The sequence below is a fragment of the Oreochromis niloticus genome, linkage group LG3, assembly GCF_001858045.2.
Source record: "Oreochromis niloticus isolate F11D_XX linkage group LG3, O_niloticus_UMD_NMBU, whole genome shotgun sequence".
Classification (NCBI taxonomy): domain Eukaryota; kingdom Metazoa; phylum Chordata; class Actinopteri; order Cichliformes; family Cichlidae; genus Oreochromis; species Oreochromis niloticus.
The window spans coordinates 45813393-45833208 of record NC_031967.2 but is presented as its reverse complement, the minus strand read 5'-3'; the positions used below and the strand labels follow the sequence as shown (position 1 = coordinate 45833208).

General features: G+C 37.8%; 2 long non-coding RNA genes across 3 annotated transcripts; one reads left to right on the top strand and one right to left on the bottom strand.

Annotated features, from left to right (window-relative positions):
* Positions 1 to 4654: 4654 nt before the first annotated feature.
* LOC112843334 (uncharacterized) lies at positions 4655 to 11776 on the bottom strand. Of its 2 annotated transcripts, none has more exons than XR_003215633.1 (3): positions 11411 to 11776; positions 5360 to 5491; positions 4655 to 4982 (listed from the first exon to the last, which is right to left on the bottom strand). It is a non-coding gene; the product is annotated as an uncharacterized LOC112843334 (long non-coding RNA). The 2 variants fall into 2 exon arrangements; XR_003215632.1 differs by lacking the exon at positions 11411 to 11776 and adding an exon at positions 5788 to 5885.
* Positions 11777 to 13043: 1267 nt separating this feature from the next.
* Positions 13044 to 19361, top strand: LOC102077162 (uncharacterized). Its single transcript, XR_267275.4, has 4 exons — positions 13044 to 13189; positions 16313 to 16348; positions 16770 to 16872; positions 17553 to 19361. It is a non-coding gene; the product is annotated as an uncharacterized LOC102077162 (long non-coding RNA).
* The last annotated feature ends 455 nt before the right edge of the window (positions 19362 to 19816 follow it).

Below are 19816 nucleotides of genomic sequence, written 5' to 3'. Positions count from 1 at the left end.
ATATATATATATATATATATATATATATATATATATATATATCTAAAAGTGTATCTTCCCTACCAATAATAAGAACAACATCTTACATAATTTAAACAGACATCTACTGGAGATCCCCTTCACATTTTTTGTAGAGAAAACATCGAGTGATCTTTTCCTCAGTAAACTATAGAGGACACAAGAAATAAACCTTTTTCACAGGAATGAAATATAACAAGCACCTGAAAAAAGATCCTATACCTGCACCAGTCATATGTATGCTCACTGACCACTGCAGGGTTTGAATTAAATCATGCAGTTCACTGCAGCTTTTCTTTGAATGTTGTTTTCACAAACTATATATATTTTCAGTTTATAGTGGGAGGCCGAGCCTTCAGCTTTCAGGCCCCTCTTATAGGGAACCAGCTCCTAGTTTGGATTTGGACAGCCTCTCTACATTTAAGATTAGGCTAAAAACGTTTTGATGAAGCTATTTTAATAAACTGGATCAGATGACCCTGGATTCACTCTTAGTTATGCTGCCATGGTGCATCATGGGAAGCCCCACCACCCTAGAAATAGGAGTATTTCTTCTACACGCTGCTCTTTTCATTGTTTATACACACTTTTACCTTTAATCAGTACTTTTTTAATTGTAGGGTCTTTATCTAGCAATATAAATCACCTTGAAGCCACTGTTGTTGTTATTTTGTGCTATATAAATAAAATTAAACTGTAGTAGGCGGTGATGCTATATTGGGATGCATATATAGTTGGACACTCACTTACATGTAGCTTCCTTTTTCACAGAGACAGTATAAATATGACTTTCTGCAGCAGTTTTCTGTGAAGAGGTCAGTTAACTCTGGGTTTTCTGTACTCCAAAGGTGGTTCATTTCTTTTCAGGGCAGATCATCATAGTAAATGATGCCAGATTAGAGATCAGGAGGTATGAAATGACTCATGGAAGATCCCTCAGACCCCTGCGGGATAAGTAGGAGGGTCTAAAGTCGTTCAGTAGCATATTGTGTTGCTGTAGCCCATTTGCTAGGTTTGATGTCTTGTGTCTTCAGAGCTGCTCTTTTGCATACTTTTGTTGCAACAACTTGTTGAGTTACTGTCGAGTTCCTATTATTTTGAAGCAGTCTGGCTTTTCTCTTCTAACCTCTAATATAAATAAACCATTTTCTCCCACAGAACTGCCTCTGACTGGAATTTCCTCTTTTGGAATATTCTCTGTAATCTATATAGATGATTGTGTGGTAAAATCCCAGTAGATCACAGTTTTTGACCGAGATACATAATTATATTATTCGCAAGAAATTAATGCATAAAGTCATTAATTTGGCCACAAGATGGATTCGGACAAGCACATACAGGCACTAATAGTCTGTATTTGTGCGCTAGTCAGATGATATCTATCAACCCTTTGAGAAGACATGCAGCATGTGAGGGATTTATATTGATTTGTTGAAATGTGAAAGTGCAGATAATCTGGTCTTAACCAACATTAAATGTGGAGACTTTGTTTTGAAGAAAAATATCAGTATCGGTCCTTTGAGCCAGTTTCACTTATGAACATAAGACACAATAAGTCCCTCTAGTGGCTGTAGGACTTATGACAAGTTTTTTAAGAACAATGGAAGAAGTCAGGTGATCATGTAATAGTTTACTTGTGTGTGCGTGTGTGGAATAAAATAATAGTTTGCAGAAAGAGGAGAGTGGGTTGAATGGATTTATAAATTAAGTGTAATGAATGTGAAAATTCACAGCATAACTTGTGTTCTTGGCACATGTTGGCAGGGACTTAATTTAATGGTCTTATCTTGTGATACTGATTTATGTGAAACTCCTTTTTTATTCACTGGGGTACCTGTGACAGGATTTTATCCAATGTACTCCTGTTCTGCCCTTTGTTTTCATAAGTTACACACATGTCATCTGTACTTTAAGAGAGAAGTTAATCCACTGTTGCACCTAAGAAGATGTTTGATATTCTTCAGTATAGCAGAGTTAGAGAGTAACTGTTTTTGTGACAGGTCATTAGATGCCATTACTGCTATTAAGAAGTTCAAAGTCAAATTTTATGTTCATCATCAAACCAGCACTTTAAAAAAACTTTGTGTAAATGAACTCTCTGTGTGTGTGTGTGTGTGTGTGTGTGTGTGTGTACAGCACAAGAGACAGTAAAACTAGGTGAACACACTCAGTTTTCATTGTCCAGGGTCAAGGATAGTGAAATTAATGTTATTCACGTATATTTACTTTGTTGAACATCGGAACTAAAGCAAGCTGAAGCTTTCACACAACTTACAGACATGTGGACACTTACAGAAGTATTTTTTTTATTTGTAATGGGTGGTAATGAAAAAAAAAATGAATACCAGAATTGTTTATGAACATAACTAAAACAAAAATTGGTCATTTTACAAAAGATTGAAAAACCTGACTGCAGTTTGCAATTTAAAAAAGTTAAACTTTGATACAAGGCAATTTTAACAAATGTGCCACTGACTGTGTGAAAAATATACCCTTAATTACATGTTTGTAAAAATCTCTTAGTGAATGCCACTGATGTGTTTTGTCCTTTGATACAATTAATCACAGAAGATCAATTTGATTGTTATTTGATAGTTACTCTTAAAAGAGTGTTCTTATCTTAAAATGACAGATTGGCAGGGTGTCCAGAGTGTACTGTATCTCTCACCTTTGGCAGCTGGGATAGGCTCCAGTCCACCCCCCGCGACCCTGAATTTGATAAGCGGAAGAGAATGTATATATATATATCTATGTATATATATATATTCTTACTCTAATTATGTTTGGCCTCCTTTCTGCATCACAAAAGTTTGAGCCAGGTTGTGAAAAAGAGAAAGATTAAGTCTAAAGAGTAATGCAATACCACTGATTAAAAGTATCAACATTGCAACCCAAAGGGATGATTTAAAAAGTGCAGTTTTGGTGGAGTTCACAACAGGTTGACCACTCCAAAACTGTAGGTTGTCACTTTATTTATTCTTATTTTCATTGCCTTTGGACATTTTTTGTTCTGAATTTCTGTAATTGAAAAACTATAACCTTAAGTTTTAAAATTGTTTTGCTTGCAAATGGTGTTTGTGTGTTGCTAAGCAATAGACCACAGCAAGTCGATTTAAAAACTGTAACAGTTGCAGTCGACTCCTTTCTGACTTGTGGTTAAGGTGGTTTCACTATTATATTATCAAAATAAAAACCAAAAAACAACAAAGATGACAGGAATCCCAAAGCATATTTTTAAAGTACTCTCTTCGTAGTGCATTGTTATTTATATAGATATTTTTTGTAATGACACTGCCAACACTATATACTGGAAAAATATATATAGACCAATATTATTGGTGTAGTGGATTTTTGTATGACATGTATACCTATAAATCTAACATGATGGATTTTTGTACTTATATATCGATCTGAATAACTTTCATGTGGAGTTTTAGGCATGCAGTGGTTCACACACACACACACACCCACAAGTCATGCAGCACACTCATGAGGCATATCTTCACTGTCCTGTACACACACACACACACTATAAACCTACACTGGAGTGTTTTATTTTTATGTTATGCATTTAACTCATATATTTGATGTAGTTAGGCCAAGTATTATTCACATTAATATCATAATTATCTTTTATAAACTATGCTATTTGCTGTACTAATGTGTGACCTTTGACCACGTTGTGACCTATTGTCAGAGGGTAAAGCAAAGGGTTAACCTAGGGGTGTCACTTTGGACCGGGCGCTCAGCCAGCGCCAGGTGTGAACTCTGGCCGGCATTTGACCCTGCACCTGCTGCCCCTGGGTGCGTGGGAAAGTTACTCAGCAGCAGGAGGTGGGACTACTGGTACCTTTAAAAGGGGGCCGGGGACAGCCCTCTGGGCTTTTTCCTGCTGTCTGTCCGTGGGGTTGGTCCCTACCTGCATGCGCTTATTGCGAACACCCTAGGGGAGCTTTGCTTTTCCTTCTGTTTTGCTGAGCTACACTGTTCAATAAAACAGCTGGCATAGAACTTTGTTCCTCTCCTGTAATTTTTGTGTTTTTGACTTTAATTGGAATTGGGAAGCTGAGATCTACCTATTGCTAATCTGAGGAATTACTCTCCATTGTGGCAACTACATTGGGAAAAATATCAATACAGTGGAACCCCGACTTACGAAATTAATTCATTCCCGAGGGTCTTTCGTAAGTCGAAATTGTTTTTTAAGTCGAAGCCCCCATCGCGCCTTCTGAGTGAACGATAGGCTATAAGCTAATTGCTAACTGCAACAACAATACGTTGTTCAAGTGGAACAGCGAAGCGCAAGTACGAAAGCCAAGGGGTTGTCACATGATTCGGAAGGCATTCTGGGCATTCTGGGCTCAGCCAATCAGAGCCAGTGGATTTTGTTACCTGGGCATTTTGCCGTAACACAGGCAGAAATATTGCCGTTAAGTGCCTTCGTAACTTGAATTTTTCATTAAATGGGGTATTCGTAAGTCGGGGTCCACTGTATAATAATGTATAAAGGATTAGCAAAGCTGATAAAACATTTTCTATGTAATGTACAAGTATGTTAAGAGTGTCATTTAAATATTCAAATATATGGTGATTTGATTGCTTAAGATATGATACAAACAGTTGTGTTTGAATTCCAGCTTTATTCTGTAGTTGGGTGTTTATACACTCAGTGATAAAAACACACAGGTTACTTGATTTTCAGTTGGCTTCACTTTGACCTTTGACATTCAGAGTCTCTCTCTGTGACAAAATTAATTCCATTTGGTTTCAAAGGACTGAAACACTGGAGGTCTGAAACTGCCTTTGATATGAGTCAGATTCTGATCTGAGAAACAAATAAGAAAATTACACAAGTTATGAAGGCATAGCATTTTAAATACTGGCATGTTTAAAGGCTTACTGTCAAGTCTTACCATTGCTCATGGCTGAGTAAACCACTATAGTCTTAAGTTCATCTTTAGCTGCTGGAAAAAAAAGACTCAAATGTTATCTAAAGACATGTTGGTATTATTAATGACAATCTGGGGCGGCTCTAGCCTGTTTGGTGCCCTGAGCGAACAATCCCTCCCTACAATGTAGCTTGTCATCACCAGTGTGTGGATGGGTGGATGACTGAATGTAGTGTAAAGCGCTTTGGGGTCCTTAGGGACTAAGTAAAGCGCTATACAAATACAGGCCATTTACCATATGCATATTTATGTGAATTTGACTCGATACTGTTGTCCATTATTGTTGAATAGAGTCGCCTCTTTTCACAGAAAGTATACAATAGCTGCATAACAAATGCTTATTGGCATGATTAAAGTCATTTTGCCCTTGTTTCCAGTTGTATATATTTTACCTATATCTCTTGTACAGTGATATAGTCCCATCATTAATAGTGGTAGAGCAACCAGGTAAACACAGATGATAATCCACAGTGGGGACGGATACGAGGAATGACTTTGGTGTGGTTGATTTTCTTCTTTAGACACTGAAAAAAAAACAAAAACAAATCAGGATTCCACGTAATCAGTGCATTTTCCTGTATGAGCTTGTGTAATACTGAACCCTGAATTATGAAGGTAGTTTCAATATAAGATTGTTTATATAGGATTCAAATATCCTAGCAAGGCTCATGATTATTACGTTGTATATTAATACTGTTCTGTTTTGCAATGTTTTTTCCTCATTGTTTAAACTTCAGATCTAAATCTTTTTTGTGCATGTTTCACAAATAATTTCTGAAAGTAGAGTAGTAATTCATACATTGGGATGAGAAAATCGTACTTATTCTGGATGATATCTGGACTATACGGTGTAAATCAGGGGTATGAAACAAGGTCCAGGTGGTTGAATGGCCCAGTGAAGACTCAAATCTGGCCCCAGTTTTAGAAAATATGAAGGAGTGCATAGATTTTGATTTGTAAACTGTATTTTCACAAGTTTTTCCTATTGATAAAGACTGCCCACTCTTATAATATGCCAAAGTAAATAACACGAAAGTTCCTGTTTTTCCACTGTCATTGGATCATGGGTGATCGTGGCTCAAGAGTTAGTTAGGAGTGCGCCTTCTAATCGGAAGGTTGCCGGTTCGAGCTCCGGCTTGGACAGTCTTGGTTGTTGTGTCCTTGGGCAAGACACTTCACCTGTTACCTACTGGTGGTGGTCAGAGGGCCCGGTGGCACCAGTGTCCGGCAGCCTCGCCTCTGTCAGTGCGCCCCAGGGTGGCTGTGGCTACAATGTAGCTTGCCATCAACAGTGTGTGAATGGGTGGATGACTGGTTGTGTAAAGCGCTTTGGGGTCCTTAGGGACTAGTAAAGCGCTATACAAATACAGGCCATTTACCATTGAGTCTATTTATATTTATTATCACAGGACATTATGAACTATTATGACTTTTTCTGTAATTTTGTAGTTTCACTGCTCTGGCGCACTTAAGATTAAAGTGGGCTGTATGTGTCCCACAATGTAAAAAGACTTTCACATCCCTGTTGCCATCAAAAGCAACACAAAAGAAAAAAATCTAGATTCTGAGCAGTACTTAAAAATTGTTACATTATTAAGAGTTTATACCTTCAAACACATATTTTCGGATAGTCAGCCAGCTCTGTGGTGATTCTCCCTCTCCAGGGAGATTACAGCTGTAAAGTCCTTCATCAGATTTAGAAAACATTGCGGATGGTAATGTATCCTTTATAGCCAGTTTTTAATAAAAGTTTATACTTATAAAATTCAGCCACAAGTTCAGCTGAACTTTTCTTTGTACAGCGCAGAGTCACACTGTCTCCCTCCATCACAGGCAGAGCAGGACTCTCTAAGATCACAGAACCAGCTGAGGAAATTACATCAAATGTCAGATTGAATCAAAAAACATTACAAACAAAACAACCAGTTACTGATATTGATATAGAGAGTCATTAGTGACACTATCTGTCACTAGTGACATTATCAGCATTATTGTATCTATGAGTTGCTAAATGTTGTATAGCTGTCAGCTTGAAAATTGTTTTGTAAATACATTTTTTCTCCCTCTTTGAATGGAACTGAATATTATAAGGCACTTGTAGACTATGAATTAGCAAGAAAACTTCAGTGTATAATGGGATGGCACATGACAATATTTTTTCTCCGTACCGGTCACACTAATGTTGATAATGCTGCTTTTTAGTCCACCTTCATTTTCACACCAGTATCTGATGAAAATGCAGGTTCAATGGTGCTGGACAAAGCTGATGTTACCCAGTTAGAAATGTTTGGTGGAACTGTTTCTTGGACGTCCCTCATCCCTTTCCACACAGATGAGCCATCAAACTCACAGTTTAAAGTGATGGATTCATATTCAAAAAACTGCAGTCAGTTTGGAGAAATACGAGGAAAAGCTACACCTGAGGGATATGGAGGAGGAAACACATTAGCCTTTTGTCATGATTTCCTGTTTTAAAATTTTTCTCAATTGCATATTACCATACTCCTGAGCAAAGGAACTCTGCCGTGTGCAACCAGCAGAATCAATGCATTCATCATCCAAGGTTCCTCACAGTGTTACTGGAGGCCAAGGTAATGCCATCCAGAGTAAGAATCTGGTTAGATACCATATTTCTAAGATTTTCAGGGCCGAGTACAATAACCTCAGTTTTATCTGAATTAAGAAGCAGAAAGTTAGCGACCATCCAGGTCTTTATGTCTTTAAGACATTCCTGCAGTTTAACTAATTGGTGTGTGTTATCTGGCTTCATTGACAGATAATGGACCATTGATATTCATTTAGAGTTTTTTTCTCCAATTGATCTTTCTGAGTTAACTTCAATAATTACTTCCTCCAAACCATCAATGTGTCTTTTAGACCCCATTCCTACAAAACTGCTCAAAGAAGTCCTGCCATTAATTAATGCTTGAATCTTGAATATGATCAACTTATCTCTAATAATCGGCTATGTACCACAGGCCTTCAAGCTGGCTGTAGTTAAACCTTTACTCAAAAAGCCATCTCTAGACCCAGCTGTCTTAGCTAATTATAGGCCAATCTCCAACCTTCCTTTCATATCAAAAATTCTTGAAAGAGTAGTTGTCAAACAGCTAACAGATCATCTGCAGAGGAATGGCTTATTTGAATATATTTTATTATATATTGAATATATTTTTGCATTGTTTGATGAATCCTTTAAATTCTTTCCATTTGCAATCAAACTTCTGGCGTTCCACCGTAAAATAATCATATTGTACTCTCCCCTGGTCCTCCTGCTTTCCCTTCCCCTCCAAGTCTTTTATTGATATGTTCCTAAGATATATCTTTAATGCCAAAGAACCTCTCTGCTCCTTTCACAGTTATTTAAATTTTCTCTGTTTTGTGTTTCACCTGATCTGTGCAATTTATGACATAGGCAATAAACAAAATTCTCCACTGTCAGTCCTGAATGAGCTCCTTGTGTTTGTACCAATTCTGACGTTGATGGTTGAACCTTTCCTGTCTCGTTCTTTGCCTTCTGTACCCTTTTGACAGCCTCAGCGTAACTTATGTTGTGAGCTACTTTGACCTGCTCGACCTTCTTCTTTACTTCACACCCACCATAACTCACCCTGTGTTGCCCCCCACAGATACTGCATTTATCCTGTACACTATCCCCACATTCGTCATATCGGTGTCCCCCTCAACAATTGGGGCGCCTCTGTTTCCATTTGCAAACTGCAGCGATGTGTCCGTATCTTTGGCATTTATAGCACCTGAGGGGCGGTGGCACGTATGGTCTAACAGGAAAGCTCATGCATCCTATTTTAACTCTCTCTGGCAGGACAGCCTCCTGAAATTCCAATAATACCGACAAACTACTCACCCTCTCCCCATTAATTGTTTTTAACAGTCTTTTTACTTTGCTGACCTCACCACCATTAATACATCGCTTGAGCTTCTCCAGGTCCTCTTCTACAGGGATACCCGTAATCACCCCTGTGTCACTTTGTTTTCTCCTAGGATCTTTTTGTTTCCTACAGTCAGGCCCGGCCCTAACCAATCTGGCGCCCTAGGCAAGATTTTAGGTGGCGCCCCCCTACATCGGCAGTGTAGTGTATGTACTCACAAGAAACCGAATAGCTTTGTCTTTGACCTTTTTTTTTTTTTTTTACTTAAAGAAAGCAGATTCAATCAGAATAATTAACAAGATAAAAAAAATATATGAATAAATAAATGAATACAAAAAATTAAAAATGAATATATGAAATACAATAAATTTTACATACAAACACAATAAAACGTGTCAACAAGTTGGATAAAATAAATTAAAAATACAATATAAATAAGGCACTGCACAAAACAAGATATTAAATAAACCAGTATGACTTTAACAACTATATTACAAAAAAGGGGATCCTACAGAGTTCTCTAGTTGTGCTTTTTAATACTGCATTAACTAGAATGACTTACAAATTACTGTACACCACCCCCTCATCAACCTCACATCACCTGCTACAGCCTTACTCTCCTAGTCCTTCTTGCAGCAAAGTCATCTACAACATCATCATATGACAACTGATTTGAAACCACATGATTTATGCTTATGATGGAAAGTCCACTGAGACGTTCTCGCATCATAGTAGATCTCAGGTAGGTTTTAATGAGTTTGAGCTTAGAGAAGCTTCTTTCAGCAGCAGCCACTGTAACAGGAAGAGTGGCAAAGATTCTCAGAGCAACCCACATGTTGGGGTAAATTTCTGCCAGCTTCTTCTCATGCAGGAAGGTCAAGAGTTCCATGTTTGTCATGTTCTTTGATGGCAATGGTGGGAAATTCTGCATTTCCATTGCAAGTTCTGTGCCATTAATGTCCGGCTGGCTGTCATGGGTCAGAGTAGTACTCAGTGTTTGGCACTGCTGTAGCAGCTCTTCTTTTTGTAAGTTGTGGAAATTGAGGAGTACTCCAAACTTGTTGTGCTGCTGAGGTGGAGGCAACAGGAACACCGCTTGATGCTGCTGCAAAACTGGTGGGTTGTGCTGCTGAGGTGGAGGCAACAGGAAGACCGCTTGATGCTGCTGCATCATGGCTGGGTTGTGCTGCTGATGCTGCATCACTGGTGGGTTGTGCTGCTGAAGTGGAGGCAGCAGCGGTAGATGTGGTAGATGGCCCAGGGGTGGGATTTAGAAACTTCAACAGTGCATCTGAAGAGAGGAGTATGTGACACCACTGAGTATTAAAGTCTAATAATAAAAACATATGATTCCAGGAATAAAATGAAATGATATAATATAAATGAAAAACCAAAGAGATATATGTATGATGTTAACTGATATGCAAATTAGATTAGATTCAATTTATTGTCATCATTACAGTGAAATGCTGAATAGCAGAATGCAAAGTAACAGTATAATATCATATGAGAATGTTATGTTATGATTATCTTTGACCGAATCACAGCAGTGCTCATATTAAAAAACAGCATTCCCTCTCATGTGATATTGCTTAATTAACATTAATGATGTGCACTTTAACAACTAGGGTTACAACTATAATATATACAGGGGTGGAAAAGTGACTATTACCAGCAGGGTAAACGTTAGCTAACCAGAAGGCAATAACAATGTAAACAAAAAACACCTGCTTAAAAGATGAATACAAATGAGGAATGGTGGGAAAGGTGGGAGTACTGTAATTACCTAACGTTACATTATTATTTTCCATAACAATTTAGCCCCCTCCACAATATTAACTGACGTTAAAACAGTTAACTAGCTATTTATTGATTAGCAATTAGCGAATCATGTAACATTAGCTTAATGCTAAAAATTTAGGTTACTATCACATTCAGACAAATAATTTCATGTAGGCTAACGTTACCTACCTCTGTCTTTTTCTCGTTTCTCCTCCTCTTCTTTTCTCTTTTTTCTTCCCTGGGCACCTGACAGTTTTGGCCGTTTTGACATCTTGTGTTGATTTTTTGATGTGGTGACGTCCAAAAGGAACCATGATACGGGAAGGGAGGGGGCGCACCGTGCGGGGGGGGGTAAATGTTGTAACAAATAATATTTCTATTAAATAAGCTTTACTTTGCATTTTAATTAACGTGGGATTATTTTTTGTATTTAGAAATAATAGTACCAACTTTTTTCTTTCTTTTTTTTTCAACATTTGTGGCACTGGCGTGGCGCCCCCTGATGGACGGCGCCCTTAGCATTTGCCTATACGGCCTATGCCACGGGCCGGCCCTGCCTACAGTCTTCCTACAAATACTTTCAGAATTCAACACTTTATTTTTTTGTTCTTCTGTCTTAACCACTATTAGTAAGTTTCCATCCCTGAGAATTTTAGCCAGCTGAACTTCTCCAAAATTCTTTTTCAGTTCTCTAGACAAAGCTGTTGGCCTTAGCTGCACATCCTCATCTTCCTTCCTGAACTTTAGAATTATTTTGAATTCCTCACTCACCGTTTTCCTCCGGACAACCCTGGACCCCTCTTCCGAACTGTTCTCCTCCAAGCTCCGTTTACTAGTCTGTGTCCCAAACAAACTTGCTTCCTCTCTCCTGCTTCTCCCTCTTCCTGATCTTCCCCCGCCAGCAACCGGGGTCCATTCACCAAAATCCATATCATCATCCTCATCCACCTGAGATGCCATTCCAGCCAGTCACATACCAGTTTATGCCAACCGCCAAACACTGTGATCCAAATCCGTAGCCAAAGTCAAAAAACAATTCCCTTAAACCCTTTAGTGCGTCTGCCGTCAAATTTCCCGCTGTCCTTCCTCCTTCACCTCGCAACCACCTCGTGAAGACCAAGCCCCACCAGAGCCAGAGCTGGGTCTAAACGCTGCAGCTTAATTAACCTCAGGTGCAACTCCCTAGAGATGAACCCGACTCCGCCCTGGAGAGGTGGTGTAACAGGCTATGGAAAAACACTGACACTCACCCAGACCATGACAATCACATGATTTTCTCACCCAATAAAGGAATATTTAATATATCAGTCTACTCTTCATTTTATCAGAAACAGTTATCACAGCTCGTATATTTTCTTTTTACACATATATGTAAGCATTGAGACAAATTTAGTAATGCCAACATATTAAAATAACAATATTTGTCTCTTATATATATAAAATACATCTATATATACACTATAACAGATACTTGTCTTTGAGTGAAGATTTAAGGTGATAGGAAATATAAATAATTGCAACTTGAATCTTTACTGAAGCTCAGTATTTGACACAGAGTTCAAGGTCACTGCTGTGATAACTAATAATAATTAAGATATTAATAAATTTAATATTGGACATATATTCAAATTACCAAATTGAGATGACAATAGTCTCATAAACAACATTAGCTAATTGTTACTAACTCATTTCATCTTAAAATTACTGTTCGGTACAGAAATGAAGCCCAACAATCAGAATTTGAAGCATGGATGAAATACTTTTTATGAAAGTTTTACCATATTTGACCCTAAAGAAGAGGTCAGAGGTCCAAAGTAACCTGATATTTACAATCCACATGTATCATTCTCTACATGCTGTCAGTACCAACAATGACAAAGTTTTAAATAAACGGCTCTATATAGCAATATCATTACTTTGACTTTCAGGTTGATCTGTTGAATTTAGGGAGAGGTCAGAGGTCAAATGTGATATTGTAAATATTTGTACTTTATAAATGTTGAAATTACACAGTGCACTTTTAAAAATCATAGTTTCTACTTTTTAAGGCTTTTTGTCAATTTTCCACCAACAAGTCATAAAGTTGACCTTGAAGACCTCAGTGGATGTAAACCAGACTTTAATGAATTGCTATAACATGATCCTGCTCTACAGCCTACAGAGTTTTATCAGAATACATTCAAAACTTTTAGAGCTGTTGTGTTTACAGACAGAATTAAATGCAAATGCTGCCAAAAACATGAGCTCCTTGTTGAAGGTAAGAAGAAACTGCTGAAACCATTTTTAGCTCCTCCTCTTTTTTACACATGATCTGTACTGATTTGATGCAATATGCAATCAAGGTCAACTGTCTCTGTGTTTGTCATGCTCAGTTTTTATCTGATAAAAAGACCGATGAATGTTAGAAAGTGATCCGACCGGAGTGTCTGGTTTGCAGTGACTCGTTCATACTTGTCTCAGTTTTTGTTTCCTGCTCGGCTCCAACCACTCGTTTCACTTTGAGAGCGATAGTTTGGATCACTGTGTCAGAGTCTGGGGTCTTTGTCTGTGGTAAGCCTTTTTGTTTATTGGGTTTCTTTATTGTTTGTTTTGTTTTTGAGTCAGAGAGGAAATAAACAAGAACCTTATAACAAAACATTAAAACTGTAGTAAAAAACAAAGGGATATTTTCTACATGTTACTGAATGAAGTCAGGATGTTTTTTCTCCATCAAACTGTGAGCTGTGAGCTCATACAAGATAACAAATGTCTGTCAGTGTTTAAAAGCTCCCACAAAGCTCCAAATGTAGCGTGAGAAAAGCTTTATGTACTTTACTTTATGTTTATGTTTATAAAGAACTGTTCTTGGAATCGTGCAGAGACCTGCACTTTAAGCAGGACTTTGTCTCATCGACTTTGTGTGTGTGATGTTGCTTATATGATATTTCACCATCAGTAAAGATTTTACTTTTTTTTATACCGAATTAGATCTTGTGATACATTAACTTTAATTGATGCTGCATGGTTAAAGCTTTTCAAATATATATATATTCTAAAAATGCCTAAATGACAAATCAATTTTGTACTACATTATGTGATGATGATGATGGAGCCTTTATTTGTAACTTGTAGTTTCCTGCAGAGAAATTGGACCCCTTCCAACCATACAAACATTACACAAACATCACATTGGGGCGACAGGTCAGAACAGGTAGCATTAAAGAAAAACAACAAAATGTACAACACACTCTGACTGAGCTGCTGGTAGGGGATCAGTATGAGAACAAAAAATAGAAACTCCTCAGCACAAAAACACATGAATGTTCACAACATAACACCATGAAAACACATGGCAAGCAACAGGGGGGGATAAATAGGGTTAGAGTGGGCCATGTACTAATTTCACAAATATGATGAACTTACCAGTTATGGTAATGTTGACACTGTTGCTTCTCTGACCCCCTTTAACCTCACACCAGTACTCTGCACTGGCTGTTACATAAGTTTGAGTAATTGTGCATGAAGACAAAGTTCTTTTACTGTTACATAATGGATTAAAATGTTCTAACTTTTCCTCAGTGGATCTGACTCCTGAAGCAGGGAGTTGGACCTGTTCCTCTTGTTCACTCAAAAAAATTAAATTGGGTGGTTAGTCGATTTACAAGAGTCTAACTAATTGCCTGGACATGTGATATCACAGGCTCACAAGAGATTTCAAACCACAGGAAAATCAGTGGGGTTATAATAGGAAGAGAAGAATACACACTCCACATGTATGCTATTATTATTATTGTATTATTGTTATTATTGTGACTTAATCTATCAAGGACAAATAAGTAAAGATAATTCTGTATCAAGCTTTGTAATCAGTGCTTTCCTAATTTTTTTAAATATGGAGGAACAGCTCAGTGGTAGGTGGTTAGCACTGCTGCCTCACAGAAAAGAAGTTCCTGAGATTGCATGGTCTCCCTGTTTTTGCATGGGTACTCTGGCTTCCTCCCATGTTCTAAAGACATGCTGTTAGTGTTAGGCCAACTCAGTGGTTCCCAAACTTTTTTGCTAGGCCCCACTTTGTTTTTACAAGAAAATCTTCACAAGCCCCGCCTCCCTGGGTAAAAACACATCCTGCAACCACACACACCCATATTTTTTTTTAAACTCCATGCAACTAAAACCTTCTGTAAACGATTAAACAAATTAAACTGCAAAAAATTACAGGTTGCAATAAAATAAAACATTGTTATGATGTAATTATTTTATTTGTAGTACCCACATAGCAAGCAGGTCTGGCCCGGATCCGGCATAAAGCTGGCACTTCTGACTGACTGGTGTCATGGCAGGGTGTATGTCAACCAGATGTGGGCCAGGTCTGGCAATGATGGCACTATTTATGTTCCTATTTGCCTATTTTAGTTAGAAGACCCAAATGCCATGTGGCAATACTTTACTGCTAACGTTTCAAATGCAGGTTTAACAGGTTTGTGATTGTACACTTCATCTATAACCTAGTGACGGTTTACTCGTGTTTACCACTAGGTGGCTGTAGCTCAGGAGGTAGAGTGGGTCACCTGCTGATCGGAAGGTTAGTTGTTCGATCCCTGGTTCCTCTAAACTAAATGTGTGGGCTGCGCTCAGAGGAGGCTAAGGGCAGGGCGGTGTGTATAGTAGGGGTGTCTACAGTTCTCTGAAATAAAGCAATTTCAATCTTTGCCATGATTGTTTTATGTTCAATAGTTATTTGTTTGAGTATTAGTTGAAATAATTAATTAACAAAAGTAAAAGAAAAGCTCATAACCAGCAAACATACTCCCATGGAGACATGGACACTGTGGGCACCCCACTGTAGCCCCCATGTACTGGCATAAAATGTAGGATATATTTGTCCACAGCGTAAACACACAGTAAGCAAATACTCTGGGTGTGGACTGCCCTACTGGGATTCCACTGCGCAGGGCCCAGACTCACATGTCACATCGATACCGAGGCCCACAGTTGGCTGCCCACCTGTGCTCCACAGTGAATCATGGTACAAAGAAAAATTGACCTGACACACTGATATGTTTTTTATTACTGGGAAGAGCTTATTGACGTGACCCACTCCTCCCCTGCAGCTGAGCCTAGGACCACACCTCCACAGTACATTACTGCCACTAACTGGTATCAAATATGGAGTAGAACATTGCTCCATATACCTCTGAGAACTGTGGAGCTTTGTGAGGAGGCCAAACTTGCAATTATATCAAGTAGGCTCCAGGTAGGTGTGTCTGTGTGGGCACACTTACTATAATGAAAGTACTGAGGGGCAAAACTACTGTGAGGACATGGACTAACCCACAGGGAGAACAAAGAGGATTTCCTCTGAGCGATCTGTACTGGGGTAAACTAAATGGGCAAAGCTGCCTCAGCTTTCTTTCTTTTATTTTGGTTTTTACTGTTTAACTCTTACTTTTACATTTCTATAAGGTTGTAAGAGATATAGCAGCAAATCTGCCCCTTGCAGCCAAAATACAAAATACAAACAACTGTAAACTCTTTATTAAATTGATAATATAACAAAAAAGAGTCTTCATTAAGAGTGTTTATTTATTGCCGCTGCAGTGTTTGTGGAATTTATGTGCTACTTAGTAACAGGCTCAAAGTTCACACTGTAAGTGAAACTATCACTGATCATTTGTACTTGTTTTTCTTTAACAGTCATTCAGTGAGTTGCAGAGAGAGCACAGTCAACAGGTATGTCATCTTCTCAGTTTAATGTTATTATTAATGTGACATGTAGCTTCTATAAAAATCAGTCAAAACTTTGGAGTCAAACTGGGTTTGAAGAATATAGTCCAAGTGTAAGTCGATGTAAAGCTTTTATGTGGGTGGAAAAGGTGAATCTATAAATTAGATGTTTCTGTACCTTTACAGTAGGTGACACTACTGTAATTCCATAAGACAGTATAGATAGGATGATCCACACTCAGTGAAGTACTGCTATGAAAAAAAAAAAGCATAATTTTATGTAGATCTGTCAGTTAGATGACAGACAAGAATTCCTCCCAGAAATTCATTTGGTCTTAATTGTGTAACATATTTTACTGAAACACAAATTAGAATTTTCCAGTCAGCAGTGGTTTCTATTGTATTAATGTTTTCTGTCTGTTTTCAGAGCTGCAGGATGGCTCATCAGCTGAACGGACTGTTTCCTCAGTCACTGCTCAAAGCTTTCAGTGTTCTGATCTTCATCATTCTCCTAAAGGACGTCTGTAATGGTAATTCATACATAAATAAATGTTGTTTTTTGTCATATTTGAAGCACACATATTAATTATTTATATTTGTGCTCTTAATGTGCCTTCATTAAGATCCATGTTTTAAGAAGTCAAAGCAACACTGGCTGGATACAACACAGCTTTATTTTTATGAACCAACATATTTCAGTTTCTGTCAGCAGAGGTATTTAAATAGGATAGGTATATAATATTATACATCAACATACACTATACTCTGACACTAACAATAATCTTAATAGTTTTAGAATCAGAGAAGATGCTTGTTTGAGACATGGCTGACTGGACAGCTACATCTTGCAGGGAATTGCTGAAACAATGTTTAGGTCTTTACAAAATCATAGTGATTGTGATTGGCCATGTGATGCTGTTGGCCTCTGCCCGCACCAATTTAGTCTAGAAATAAACACATGACAGTTTGAGGTGAATTGTCTCTTAAAGGGAAATTACAACTTGGGGTGAACATAAAACAAGCAAGTCATAGACACATTAATAATAGATAGGATAGCTTATAGACTCTACCCCAGCAGAGTTTACATGCGTCTCTACGGTTTCTACATCAGACCTTTAGGTTCAGTAATTTAAAAAGATATTGTGAGATAATGCTAAAAAAACTCCTTCTGGCCATTTCTTATTTAAGAATTATGATTACTTGTTTTCAGGTCAGCCTCAGTTGATTGGTCCATCTCAGGTCCTGGTGGCAAGAGCTGGTGATGATGTCATTTTGCCATGTCATCTGGAACCTGCATATGATGTTTCTGCAATGACACTGGAGTGGACAAGATCTTCACTTGAACCCAGATTTGTCTATGTTTCACGTGGCAGTCAGGAACTCGAAAAACTAAAAAATCCTTCTTTCAAAGGAAGGACGTCAGTGTTTGTTGATGAACTCAAGAATGGAAATATTTCACTGAAAATCTCCAAAGTGAAATCTGATGATACAGGAACATACAGATGCTATGTTCCAGTTTTGGAAAAAGAAGCTTTTGTCGAGCTAGTTGTTGGTAAGTAGCTTCTTGTTGATGGTCTTGTCTGGTTTCCTGGGTCGTTGACCCAGTGTTTTCAGTTTTGTCATGTTCAGTTTATTTTGCCACATCCATGTTTTTCACTTCCTGTTTCCTGTTTTAGCCTGTGTACCTGTGTATTGTGTTCCAGCTCATTCCATGTATCATTAGTACAATTATGCTCAGCTGTTCACTCACCTGTCACCTATCAGACATTATTCAGCCAGTGTATTTAAGTCCTCAGTTCCTTCCTGGTCTTGGTCGTGTCATTAATGTTGATGTTGTCTTGCTACCGTTAGTGTGGGTGTAGTCAGTCAGTCCTCAGTTTCATATTCTGTTCATCATACTAAACACCACTATCCTGCACCATGAGTCCAGCGTTTGGGTCACTTCTTCTCATCTACACACGAAGCATCCTGGCAGGTCTTGTGTTGTGCAGTCCTGTCCCTGGGATCATTTGAAAGCTCTTTGTTCTTCTTGATGTTGATGGAGAGGTTAGAATAGAAGAAATTAAATCTCTAGACATTTTTTTCTGTGTTTTTGGTTCATGGTCTATCTCCCTCATTTAAAATTAAAACATGGCATAAAATTATGATACAATTCATTTCTTTGTAAGTGACAAAACTAATGAATTCAGAACTCAATTAGCTTTACAGGTACACATGTATATCATTGCTTCTTGTAAATTCAATAATGCCCCTTGACTTTGAATATTTCATGTTCTTTTTTCTTTTGCTCAACATCAGTTGCTGCCACCTCACCTGTCATCAGTTTATCAGGGATTGACAAAAACAGTTACACACTATGAAAGGCAGCAACAAGTTTAATATTCAGAAACCTAAAGTATGTATCAGCAGCAGAATGCACCTGAAAATAAATGTCCATATTTTTTTCAGTTATGTGAAACTTGTGAGTATTTTGGATTAGTAGCACTGCTGTGTTTGTTGCATCATATTGCTGTAATTGTTTATATGCTTTATATATTCTGAGGTAAGTTGATCTATAGTGTTACATCATATTCTATAAGGATGTTATGTGTTTGTAGACTTTGTGCCCAGTTTGACCCATTTAGCAGAAGTCAGCCTGTTTAAGGCTCTGATATCTATTCTGTATGACTTAAAGCAGTTATGACATGGTGTTGGGAAGCATTCATGTAACAAAGTGTTTTGCAGGTTACCTCTGTGGTGGCCATCTTGTTTTCCCAGTAAAGAGGAGGCCTGCCTCAATTGCAGCTCTTTTATAGGCCAGTCTGAATTGAGAAGGTGTGGTCTTTAGAGTATTTAAAGGGAGCAGGAAATGAATTGGGGGCCATTTTGAGACGTTGCTATCTGTATGTGCATGATATTGGCAAGACACAATAAAGCAATTACTTCAGTTAAGATGGAGTGAAGTCTGATGTTTCCCTCACCGCGTCTCTCTGCATAACACATGGTATCATTTTCTCACCCAATAAAGGAATATTTAATATATCAGTCTACTCTTCATTCTATCAGGAACAGTTATCACAGCTCATACATTTTCTTTTTACACATATATGTAAGCATTCAGACAGATTTAATAATGCCAACATATTAAAAGAACAACATTTGTCTCTTTCATATATATATATATAAAATCTATACACAAAGTGTAAAAGATACTTGTCTATGAGTGATATAAAATGATAGGAAATATAAATAAATGCAACTTGAATCGTTACTGAAGCTCAGTATTTGACACAGAGTTCAAGTTCACTGCTGTAATAACTAATAATGATTAAAATAATAATTTTAATATTGGCCATATTATATTTACATTACCACAGTGAGATGACTTTAGTCTCATGAACAACATTAACTAATTGTTATTTACTAGCTAATCTTAAAATGACTGTTCAGTACAGAAATGAAGCCCAACAATCATGTTTTACAGTCCCATGGTCT